The following is a 12,318-nucleotide window of genomic DNA, read 5'->3' on the forward strand; positions in this document are numbered from 1 at the left end:
AGTCCATTAATTATTCTGATTATCAGGTTCAAATTGACTCTGCCTTTGTTTATTCATTATTTAAAAAAGAAATGCTAACAATATACATAGAGTAGATTCAGAATTCTAGACTTTAAAGCTAGAAGGAACCCTAAAAATTCCTTTATTCAAAGTATCAGTTTTATAGCAGAACTAGGGAAATTAGGGAATTTGGAAATGTTGTAGGAAACTGGAGGTTCCATTAGGCTAATATGGTACCCAAAGTCCACCTTCCTAGCCAATGGCTATGCTGCCATCCTAAACCTTAAACCACTGGTGTACTTTAGAATCAGGAATCCAGGGGCTGGTGTTTAGCTCAGTGGCATAAGCACCTGCCTGGCAAGAAGGTGGTCGTGAGTTCGATCCCTGGTACCAATAAAAATGAAAAAGACAAAAAAAAAAAAAAAAAAAAAAGAATCAGGAATCCACATGGGAGACAAAGTAGCGTACACTTGCCCACAAAAGGTCTCTTGATATGATCTTACTGCCTCCCCAGAACACAGATAGATCTCAACTAATAAACAAAAACAAAAATGAGATAAATAACTGCAAGATGGAAGTAGGTGAATATTCTCTTACATTATATGCGTGACATAGTTTTGTGTCCCAGGGGCAATACTTTGTGAGAAAAGTAGAACAAACTGCACATAAACTACCCACATGGTTACTGAGCCTGCCTGGGTCTAAGACACAAAATGAAACCTGGGAGAGAAGGGGGGTGGCACTCAAACATGCACACAGAACATCCTCCTGTACACAAAGCATTTTCGTGTTCACTGTTGTACTTCATCTTCACAATTATAAGGTATCAGGGAAGATATGCTAATTTTATAAATGAGGGACCTGGACTTCTGGGGCAGAGCAAAGATGGCAGATAGATAACAGCTGGCTACAGAGGCTCCCTGAGATAATCAACGTAGAATTCAACATAATACAGTATGGGGAGTTCCAAACAGAGGGATATGAATTCTCTCGTCCAAAGAAGAAACTAAGGTGAGAAGAACTAATCAAACATACAGTCCCGGTGCTATTATTGGAACAGCTAAAAGTTCAGTGCTCTTGCCACAGCGGGCAACTTGCCGAGCCATCCAAGGTCCCGCTGCTTCAACTCACTGGAGACGCAGTCACACTGAGGTTGGGGGTCAGCCAACCAGATGGAGAGCTGAGCTGGCAGGGAGCCTGCATTGACCTGTGGTGAGTGACGGGAGTGGAGCCATTCCACAGAAAGGGGGGCTCCGGCGGACGACAATCTGGGACCGGGCAGGACTGGAAAGTACAAGGGGCAGCAGTGACTTCAGTCAGCTATTCCCTTCCTGAACGGGATTGGTGGAGGGAGGTAGGTCTAGCTGAGACCCAAAAGGTTATCCAAAATCAATTCCCCACAGCGGTGGCACACACAAATGCAGTGAAGCCTCAGAAGCTTGACTGACCCAGAGGGGAGGCTGCATACAATAATACAATGTAGGCCTCAGCAGCTTGACTCATCCAGAGGGGAGGGGCCAGCATACGCTGTCCCTGTTTGCAACTCACTAACACACTGCAGTGGAAAGGGTACCTAGCCAGCATGCTTCAAAAGAATTGTAATCCACAAAGAAAGAAACTGGGGTCTCCTGGAAGAAACAAAAAAGATAGGAAGAAAGAGCAACAACAAAAAGTCCCCAGGTGCCAGCCCTGAGAACACTGATCCAGGACAGATAAATACAAAGGAGAATGAGAACAGCAAACAGACATGGCACCAGTGGACATAAAGAGGTATCTTCGGGACCTCATAGACAAGTTCAAAAGTGAAATATTTAGCCAAGTAAAGCAAGATATAAGAAGATTAATAAAAGAGATGCGAAGCACCCCTCAAGCAAACACAGACAGAAGAAGGGAGGAACTCAAACAAAGGACAGAACCATTTGATGAAGAATATAAAGAAATATAGAATACATGAATCAGATTCAAAAAGATTACCAGGAAATTAAAAATTCTATGGAAAGATGGCAAATCTGCTTGAAAGAAACTAAGGATGGATTATCCAAACTGGAGGACAGTTTTGCAATGTGGGATTATGGAAGGAAAAACTTTTTTAAAATAACAAGGAAACAAGCAGAAACAATACAAAGGCTAGAAGACAACAACAGGATCTATAACTTAAGAATAAAGAATGTGAACGAAGAAGCAGGGGTACAAACAAAGGAATTACAAAGGCTATTCACAGAAATAATTAAGGAAAACTTCCCAACCATAGGAAAAGGAAATGATATTCTGATGTATGAGGCATACGGAACTCCAGCCACCTACAACCAAAACAGAGCTACATCTAGGCATATAATAATCAAGATCCCAGAAATTTAATATAAGAACAGAATATTAAAAGCTGTTAGAGACAAGAAACAGATCACCTATTAAGGAAGGTCCATCAGAATAATAGCAGACTTCTCGACACAAACCATCAAGTCAAGAAGAGCCTAGAGTGAAATATTCCAAGCCCTGAAAGAAAATAACCTCCAGCCCAGATTGATATACCCTGATAAACTGTCTCTAGAAATTAATGGAGAAACAAGATGCTTCCAAGACAAAGAGGAACTTGGGAAATTCGCAACCACCAATCCAACTCTACAGAGAATACTGCAGGGCATTTTAGAGAGAGAGAAAAGTACTAGGATTCCAGGAACAGAATGAAGAAGATAAGCAGACAACTGATGGCAAAAAAAGAACAGAAATGAGGCAGAGAAGGTTGGTTATAATCTCTAATATAGACGGCCTTGATACACTAAATTAAAACAATGCTCTATGTGACAGAGAACCAGAGAGTAAAAGGGGCAACTAGACCAGTATTTGTGGATAGGTTGGAAAGACAGGCTTTAATCGGTAAAGCAATACAATTAGAGATCAAGTCTAGGAAAGAGAAGGTTTGGAATCACTTAGGTAAATAGCAGGTTGCGCCCTACACCCAATTTAAAACCAAAGGTCTTGGTCAGACCCAAAAATGCACAATATACCCTGGGGAAGTGAAAGGGGAAGGAGAGTCTTTAAAAAATAGCAGAAGATATTGTTAATAGTGTATCAGGATTTAAACCCCACATTACTTGCACCACTCTGCTTAGATTTTATTCTGTCCCAGTTTGTCTACTTGCATTAGATTTGGGGGCACAGACAGCTACCCGAAAAACATCAGGATATAGCACAGTAATCGTCTTTAATTTCTTATCTTACTCTGGAGTCCTGTATGACTTACACTGTTTTATCATGACTGATCTTAGTTAAATCTGGTTTGTTTGATTGCTGTTTGGTATCAACAGATTTTATTCAAAACTGATATGATTGATAGTATCAAGTCTGAGATACAGGCAACTATACTGAAGATGACAAGACTCACTACAATACACATTCTGGTTTGATAACTGCCTGTTTTTATACTATATACATAGTTGTGTTTTTATTAATGTTATGTACTGCTATATTCAATTATACTATGTCTGATGATATAGCCAATTCTATTGAAGATAACAAGAGACAACACAGGAACTATGGTAGAACTCCTTATACAATGGTCTTATGTCTTTTTTGTTTCATGTGTTTATAGGAATGTGTTTTGTTTTGCCTTGCTTTGTTTCATTTCTCCCTCTAAAGTAGAAAGGATAGAAATACATGTTTAAGACTCATGCATGTGTAGAACCTATAAACAGTTTATGAGAACTGATCTTATGACACATGATGAAATGAACAGATACTTTGAAGAAAAAGAGACACTAAAGTACCCAGTGCTGATCCTGGAGTGTTATAATGTGACACCCAACAATATATTCTTTGTTCAGAGTGATATTAGCCTGCTTCGGTTTGTTCAATGTCAACATAATTGACAATATGGATAACTGCATGTATGTTTAAGTGTATAGGATTGATAACCATATTTCTAAGTTTTTGTTGGATAGTTGAACAAAACTGATTGCAGTCTCACTATTTGAATCCCCACTTTATATGCTCCACTTTAGTATCTTAAATAACTATTTGTAAGAGGGCCATCTGTAATCATCAACTAGTGATTTCTTACTATTTTTATTTTTTTCTTTGAAAGTATGCATTATTTCTACCCATTTTCTGTTTTGTTTAGTCTTTCTTTAATTAAAATTAAAAAATAAAGACTACAGTATCCTGTGCTGATCCCGGAGTGTCATGATGTAAAATCAAGCAATACTATAATTCTTTGTTCACAATGATCTCGCCATAAATGAAGATATGGATAACTGCATGTATGTTTAAGTGTATAGGATTGACAACCATATTACTAAGTTTTTGTTGGATAGTTGAACAGAACTGTTTGCAGTCTCATTGTTTGAATTCCCACTTTATATGTTCCACTTTTGTACCTTGAACAACTATTTGTAAAAGGACAGTATGTAAACATCAACTAGTAATTTCTTACTGTTTACTTTTTTTCTCTGAACGTATGTATTATTTCTACTTATTTTCTGTTTTGTTTAGTCTTTCTTTAAATAAAATTTTTAAAAATAAAAAATAAATGAGGGACCTAAAGTACTTAGGTAAACTGCCAAGGTCACAAGGGTGGTTAGTGATGAGAGATAGAATTAAATTCTGCTAGCCATGATAGTTCTTGGCATTATTTTCACCATGCATGTACCTTCTTGGTATCAAGGTGATACATTTTCTGAAATAGAAGGAATTACATCTAGCTTTTACCTTCCTACCTCTCTTGTTCCGAAAAGAGAATCTTGCCTCCTGCCTAGGATGTATACGTATTAACTTTTCAGCTATTGTCTGAAAAAAATAATTTGTTCCCCTTAATGTTCCTCACAGGGAATACATTTTTCTTTCTAAGGGTTTTGAAATTGATTAACTGATCAACATCATAAATCCCAGAAGGATATTAGGCCTTTAGATTCTGAGGTTTCATGGCACGCTTTGCAGAGTGTACAGTTCCCTCCTAACTTACTCAGCTCACACAAAACACATATATCATACACGTGATGGCACTAGAGGGTTAGACCAAAATAAAACAGTGAGAGCCATTGGCAGAAAGGAAGTGACACATGATAAACATATTCCAGGGAAATATCAGTCCCACAAAAGGTAAATCCAAACATAAGGAGCCAAGAAGATTCTAGAACAGAAAGATGCTGAGTCTAAACTAAGGCAGGATACACAGTAGAATTTACATTTTTCACCTCTGATAATCTTAGCAGTAAAATGTCAAGTGTACCTTAGAGTACCTGAGGAAAAAAAGAAAATTAATAAGCAGGCAAATGGTGTTTTCAGCACATTGCTGGAAATCCAAGAATCACACTTCTGGAGTGATCATGGAGGGGCTGAACTTTGGCAGCTTGGCAAGGCACACTGAGATCTGAGGAAAAAGTACACACAGAGGCTCGCTAATGTGTGGCCAGCCCATTTGCCCATCCTCAGGCCAACTGCAGGGCCTGTGTGTATGTTTTAGAAATGCTTCCCGTATGTCCAGGCTCTGTTTGCCCCCAGTGCTCATTTTCCCCACACATGGCCCTCCAGTAGATCTAGGGGTACATATACCCAGAGCACTACAGTCCATCCTCTTGAAGCAAACTGGAGCTTTGGGAGCCAACTAACAACTACCTGAGCAGTACTTTCAAGGTCCCAGATTCCTACAGCATGGTCTAAAAGAGAAGTCCAGGTGCCACAAGGGTATATCCTCTGGGCTGTCCTGAGAAGTTCAACCAGAAGATTCCCCTCAGTGGTACAGGATAAAGCCAGGACACTGGTTGCCTGGGTCTAGGGCTGACATTGCAGCTTGGAGGTCTATGGGCAATAAGAAATCAGTAGGAAATCTCACAGATTCAAAACTTCTCAGATATTCATCATGGAAATAGTTCCAACTGCAGGATCTAACCCAGGCCGACATCCTCCTAATAGGATGAGAAAAAGCAGCACAAAAATTATACAGGATATAGTTAACATGTGAACCAGCTAATGTATTTTGGACTTAGATACGGAATAGGACATGAATTTATTCCCCACCTTAGTGGTTTTTTGAGAAGTATAGACGGAACTAACTAAATTTCCCAGCTCTATTATTTTGTTTCTATTTCCTACTGACTTGAAGAGAAACCTTTGAAGTCTGCATATAGAACAATTATGAGGACACTAGATACTGCTCTTAGCTCTTCCCTGGAGGTAAAAGCATAAAGGCCTTGTTTATAAAGCCTGTTTAATTTGTTTATTAGTGGGGGAATGGAGGTTAATTATCTAGTTTGGAGACTGGTAGATAATATCTGTGTTCAGTAGCTTATACATTATGCTGCTCAATTAATTCATCCTAAGGACTTTTGTGCAAGACTATTCAGCTCAAAACTTCAGACTTGAAACGTTTCAAGGTCTTTGGGGTGACCATTAGAGGAGAACATAATTCCAGAATGATCACCTTCTTTTCTGTCATCCTGGTGGGAAGCAGCACTCCTCTCAAAAGGTTAACGAGGTAGCAATCCTTCAGGGAGTGTGGTCAGTACACCCCTTCCAATTGCACTCATGGGCTCCTGTTGCTTCATTCTGGGAAGCACAGTTTGGAGCCTGTGTTCCATGCCACCTGCTGGGGTAACCACTAGGGTTTCCTGCAATAGCTGGCTGGGCCCAGAAATAGTCAGACACCCTTAGAATCTTTAAGTACTTTCCAACTGAAGATTTGGCCATTTCTTCTCCCGGTGCTCATTTTAAAGTTAAACACATGAACACACAGTTTTCTGAATCCCAATGAGGACTTTTAATTGATTCCCTGATTATTTTAAGGGCTATTAATTCCATTGATGTTGCAAACACTGCAATTCATTCCAGCTGCTGGTCTAATCATATTCATTAACTGACTTATTTTTACCTGCCAGCTAATACTCTACATTGCATCAATAAATCTTCAGTTTTCTAGACAAATTGTGTACAAAATAAAATGAATTACTCAACCTCCTGACTGTTTCACAGAGTTTAGGTTAGCCAACATCCTTCTGAGAAGGGTTAATCAGACATGACTATAAAAGAGATAAATCAAGGAATGTGAATGTGATTCATTTGTGACATTATAAATATAACCAGATTATTTTAGATATGTCTTTCTTGCATAGTCTACTCATTTTTGTATTTTACAAAGTGGGAAATGCATAATTGGTCACTCTGACTTTAGACAAAACATATAGTACACTTAATTACATACCAATATCCTCAGAGGAACATGATTTTTTTTTCAATAATGATGTCTAATTTGAATTAATCCACCCATAATGCCCCTTTTCATCCTGTGGAAAAAATAAAGCAATGGTTCAGAATTAGGTACACATAATGTCTCATGTAAAACATAGAACAGGTTAATGATCCATGTGATAAAACAACCAAATGTCTTGGATCCTTTGGTGGTTCTGTGTATACTAAAAGAAGGGAGATTAGCCTATACACAGTTCAGAGCTAAATCTCTCCAATGAACTGGTAAATTTTCTATCACTGATAATAAAGAGAACCAAAAAAATAGGAAATTATGAGTAAGAGACAACATGGACTTACTGTGAGCTTTGCTATATACAATCTGAGATTTTGGGTAAGTTAATTACCTGTGTGAAACCTACATTCTTCTTGTATTTTGATTATCAAACAAAATCTTCTGTGTAAGATTCTTAATGAAGTGCTTAGCCTATGTTAAACCTTCTAAAATTTAAGCTAAAAGAAAAAATTGTGTTTTCTGTTCAACTGCCGTAGCTTGTTTTAAATTGGTTTTGTGATAAAAACTAAAGCAAAATCCCTTCTACAAGGAACTGGAGACATTACTTGTAACTTTCTCCCTCGTTATCACAGCCTCACTGCCCTGCTGGCCTTCTGATATCATCCACAGTGACTCTTGTGCACCTATATAATTCCAGCCACATGAACCTCCTTGCTGACCGTTCTTCAAATATCTCTGTAATGATATAACTCCCAAGTTCATCTAAGGGATGGGGGATGGGAGTGGGAAAAGACAGAATACTAAAAAAAAATCTTTCCATGAAAAACAACCAACCAAGAAAGGAAAAGGGAAGCTTAAAGCAAGTTGGGTAAATTGAAAACAAACATAAAGTGAGAGGTTGAAACCCAGGAATTGTATGCTCCCATTAAAGGATAAAGATAGTCATATTCAACTTCTAAAATACAATATGTACTGTTTCTAAGTAATGTATCTCAAAATAAGGAAATAAAAAGGTAGAAAAAGATATAGCATTCAAGCATTAACCAAAAGAATGCTGTTAGTAACAGGTAAAGGAGACCAAATGCACCATTGGAGGCAAAGCACATTAACCAAATGAGTAGAGACAAAAAAAAACTGGACATCAGTACTTGTGAAAATGATCAGTCCATTTTAATTTATTCTTAATTTATTTTACTTAATATCATATCCTAAAAATACAGAAAGCAAACACTGAAAGAAATACAAGGAGAAATAGAAAGGCCAATACGCATAATGTCACCAGAGACATAAACACAACATTCAGTAAATGACAAAAGTACCAAAAAGCTCAGTAAATATTTAGGAGACTTGAACATCACAATTAAAAGATTTTAAACTAATTGCCTTGTAGAAAACAGCATCCAACAACTTCAAAATACAATTTCCTTCCAAGGACACAATGAGCATTGGCAAAAATCAACCATATGCTGAGCCATCAAGGAAAGTTCAACAAATATCAAAGGATCTAATTCATCAAAATGTTCTTGACTATAGTCCCATTACATTTAAAATCACTAATAAGAAAGATAACTAGAATATCTCCATACTTATATGAATTAATACATTAATTTTGATTAATTTATGATTGTCAAAATACTATAGGATATTGCCAGGTTCGTTCTCAGAGGGAAATGTGCAGCATCATTACAAAAGAAGAAAAGCTGAAAGTTAGTAAGCTATGTAACCTTCTCACAAAGTTAGAAATAAAAAGTAAAATGTATAAAGATAAATGAAATGAAATGAAAGAACTAGAAAGATAAGAATAGAAATTAATCAATTAGAGATCAAATATACAATAGAGAAAATTGGTAAGACAAAAAAAATCATAAAAATCAATTAACTGATAATCATTCCATGGGATGGAGAAAGAGAGAGCCAGAGACAGAGACAGAGACAGAGACAGACAGAGAGACAGAGAGGGAGGAAGGATGAGAGGGGAGGGAAGGAGAAGAAACACAAATAACCAATATTACATATGAAAAAGGCAATATTATCAAAAAATCATAAGAATTCATTTCAAAAATATTGGATTAGTGAGCTTTTTGTCACTGTGAGCAAAATACCAGACAAATACAATTTAAAGGAGAACAGATTTATTCTAGCTCATGAGTGCAGAAGTTCCGGTTCATGATCAGCTAGTTCCAAGGCAGAAACATCATGAAAGAGGGACACTGTGCTCAAGCAATGGAAACTGGGAAGTGCAGTGAGAACAAAAGAGCCAGAGAGGGTGGGGAAAGGGACCAGGGACCTTCAAAGACATGGCCTGGGTATAACCCACTTCATCCAATTAGACTCGCCTTCCAATAAGCCCACTGATCTATGAACTCATCAATGCATTAATCCCCTTGATGGAATTAGAACCCCATGATCTACTCAGTTCCTCAAATGTCTTCAGCCCAATGAGGCTTTTGAATCCCGGCCATAACAATGATCTTAAGACAGTATTGAAAATGTAATGAAATGCACAAATCCTTTAATAAAACTAAGAAGAAATATAAAAACCAAAATAGTCTTATTATTAAACCTGTAAATTAAAAAACTTTCTGTCAAGAAAACTCCAGGACCAGGTTTTATTGGTAAAGAAATAGGTATGATTCTACACAGACACTTGAGAGAATAAAAAACAGTTCATTTTTATGAAACTAGCCAAAACCTGATAAAATTACTATAAGAAAGGAGAATTATGAGCCAATCTCACTAATACACACAGGATTCCAGTAATACAAATGAATAGCAACATTCTAGTATTACAAAGATACCAGTTCTCCTTTAGATTTTCTATAGATGTAAAGAAGTCATAAATAAAGACCCAAAATTTGTTGATAAGGAAATTGAGAAGCCTATTCTAAAAATTATATAATGCAAGTGGTCATGAATATGCAAGCTGTCTTGAAGAACAAGATGAAGGAATTTATCCTACTTGACAGAAAGATTTGCACAACGCTACTGTCACTAGGAAATGTGATATCAATTACCAATGGAGTAAAAGGGAAAGTCTTCAAAGTAGAACCACAAGTAAATACACACTTCGAAAAGACATAACAATGCATTTCAGAGATAAAAGATAATCTTTTCAATAAATAGTTTTTATGAGAAAAGAGAAACATCATGCACAACAATAAATTGTAGATAAATAAAAGCAAACATTGACACTTTTTGGAATATGATGTAAGAGAATAGGTTTGTTACACTTAAGCAACACACATGCCACAAGAAAAAAATCACTATAAAAAGAAAGTCTGTAAATTGGACTACATTATAACTAGAAACTTTTCTCATCAAAAAATAACATTAAGGACATGAAAGGGTAAATGATTCATTGGGATTCAAATTTTTGTTAAATCTAAGTCAACAAAGGGCTTTATTCACAATATAAAAAATACTCTTCCAGTTCTTACAATCTATCAGAAAAATGAACACAAGATTTCAACAGGTATTTCACCCAGAAGATGCCAAAATAAGGCAATATCTTGAACTTAATTGATAATCAAAATTTGAATTAAAATCTCGATTCTAGATGGGTGTGGTGGCACAGGTCTGAAATCCCAGCAGTCGGGAGGCTGAGGCAGGAGGATTTCTGTGAGTTCAAGGCCAGGCTGGACTAAATTGCAAATTCAAGGCTAGCCTGAATTACATGACAAGACCCTGTCTCAAAAAACCAAAACTAAAACACAACAAAACAAAAAACCCCAACTATGTATGCCAATATGTGGTAACCAGAAAGCCTAAAGCTCCAAAAAAAAGTGGTACTACCACCTATTTATAAAGCAATGGCAAACTTTATGTATGTTGGTACAAAACATGTATAAAATATGTGAAACAGTTTGGCTAACATTGAACACACATAGATCCTATGATCCAACAACCACACTCCTAGGCTATATACCTAATAGTAGTGTGTTTTTACAGCAATATTATTCAAAATAGTTGATTGCTTAAATTACCCACATGCTCATGACCAGATGACTGGATAAATGAATTGTGATATTTTCATCCAATGGAATAATATATTACAAGTGACCCTATCTACATTTTCATGAAAAAATATGGTCAGCCCTTAAAAGCACAAAAGAATCCAAACACAAAAAAATATACACTGTGCAAATCAATTATAAATGTCCAAAAGCAAGAAAAACTAAACGGTGGTATTAAAGTCAAGGAAGTAGAGGAGAAAAACAGGTGAGCCTCAGAAAAGCACAGAACAGGCCCCCAGGGTGCTGCTGGCACCAGCCTCTTCTCCACCCAAGCAGGGGTTACACAGGTGTTCCATTTGCCATGACTCACTGAGCTGCACATATATTTTTGTTCTTTGGAGTGTTTATTTCACATTAAAAGAAACTAAAAATTTTAAATAATATCCTTAAGTCAGAAATAATATCTTTAAGACTCTCATTCTTAGCTATAAAACCATAATAAAACTGAGGTTTAAGCATTACTTATGAAGGCAAGAAACTGAAGACAACCTGAATGCCCTGTAGTGTGTGCATGGCAGCACAATCAATAATACAACATCCAAGAATACTCTGGAAACGTTAAAGAAGAACAGAGAATTTCATGTGTCCTGACGTGGGATAGTCTCCAATCTATATTCAAGTAAATCAACAATCAAAGGAGATGTACAACAGTATGAAAACTATGTTATCCTTTAATCTGTTTAGAAACAAAGTAAAAGGTATCTGTAGATGTGTTTTATAGATGCCTGCTATGTTTCTGGAAAGAAAGGTGAAAAATAAAACTCAGAAACAGTGGTTATCTCTAAAGAGGAAAGCCAAAAAATAAGACATTAGCTTGTTTTCTGGAAGGAAGCTTTCTTTTCCTGTACTTACTGGCATCATGTGAATACTATACAGGGCTACCTGCAGATCTATAAATTAAAATTAAAAGGTATATATATATATATATATATATATATACAAAAAAAATTGAAGTGGTTTTTCTTTTTTTCTACTGTCATTCCATTTGTCTTTTCTTTAAAAAGAAAAGCGGGCAGAACTTAATGTGCAATATTAAATCAACACAAAGGTTATGTATTAGTGAAGCAGTCCTGAAAGGGAGAAAACACGAAATGACTTTTTGAGGTAAATTCC

At 36.6% G+C, this 12,318-nt stretch overlaps 1 long non-coding RNA gene across 3 annotated transcripts in view; it reads right to left on the reverse strand.

The window, feature by feature from the left end:
• Positions 1-12,318, reverse strand: part of LOC134477915 (uncharacterized) — a 189,716-nt gene that overhangs the window by 143,799 nt on the left and 33,599 nt on the right. For all 3 annotated transcript variants that reach the window (XR_010050219.1, XR_010050221.1, XR_010050220.1), the window contains one exon: positions 7,193-7,274. This is a non-coding gene — a long non-coding RNA (uncharacterized LOC134477915). The remainder of the gene's footprint in view (positions 1-7,192; positions 7,275-12,318) is intronic.

The sequence above is a fragment of the Cavia porcellus genome, unplaced genomic scaffold, assembly GCF_034190915.1.
Source record: "Cavia porcellus strain 051 isolate PalLab524CR breed Dunkin Hartley unplaced genomic scaffold, mCavPor4.1 scaffold_10, whole genome shotgun sequence".
In the NCBI taxonomy this organism is placed as follows: domain Eukaryota; kingdom Metazoa; phylum Chordata; class Mammalia; order Rodentia; family Caviidae; genus Cavia; species Cavia porcellus.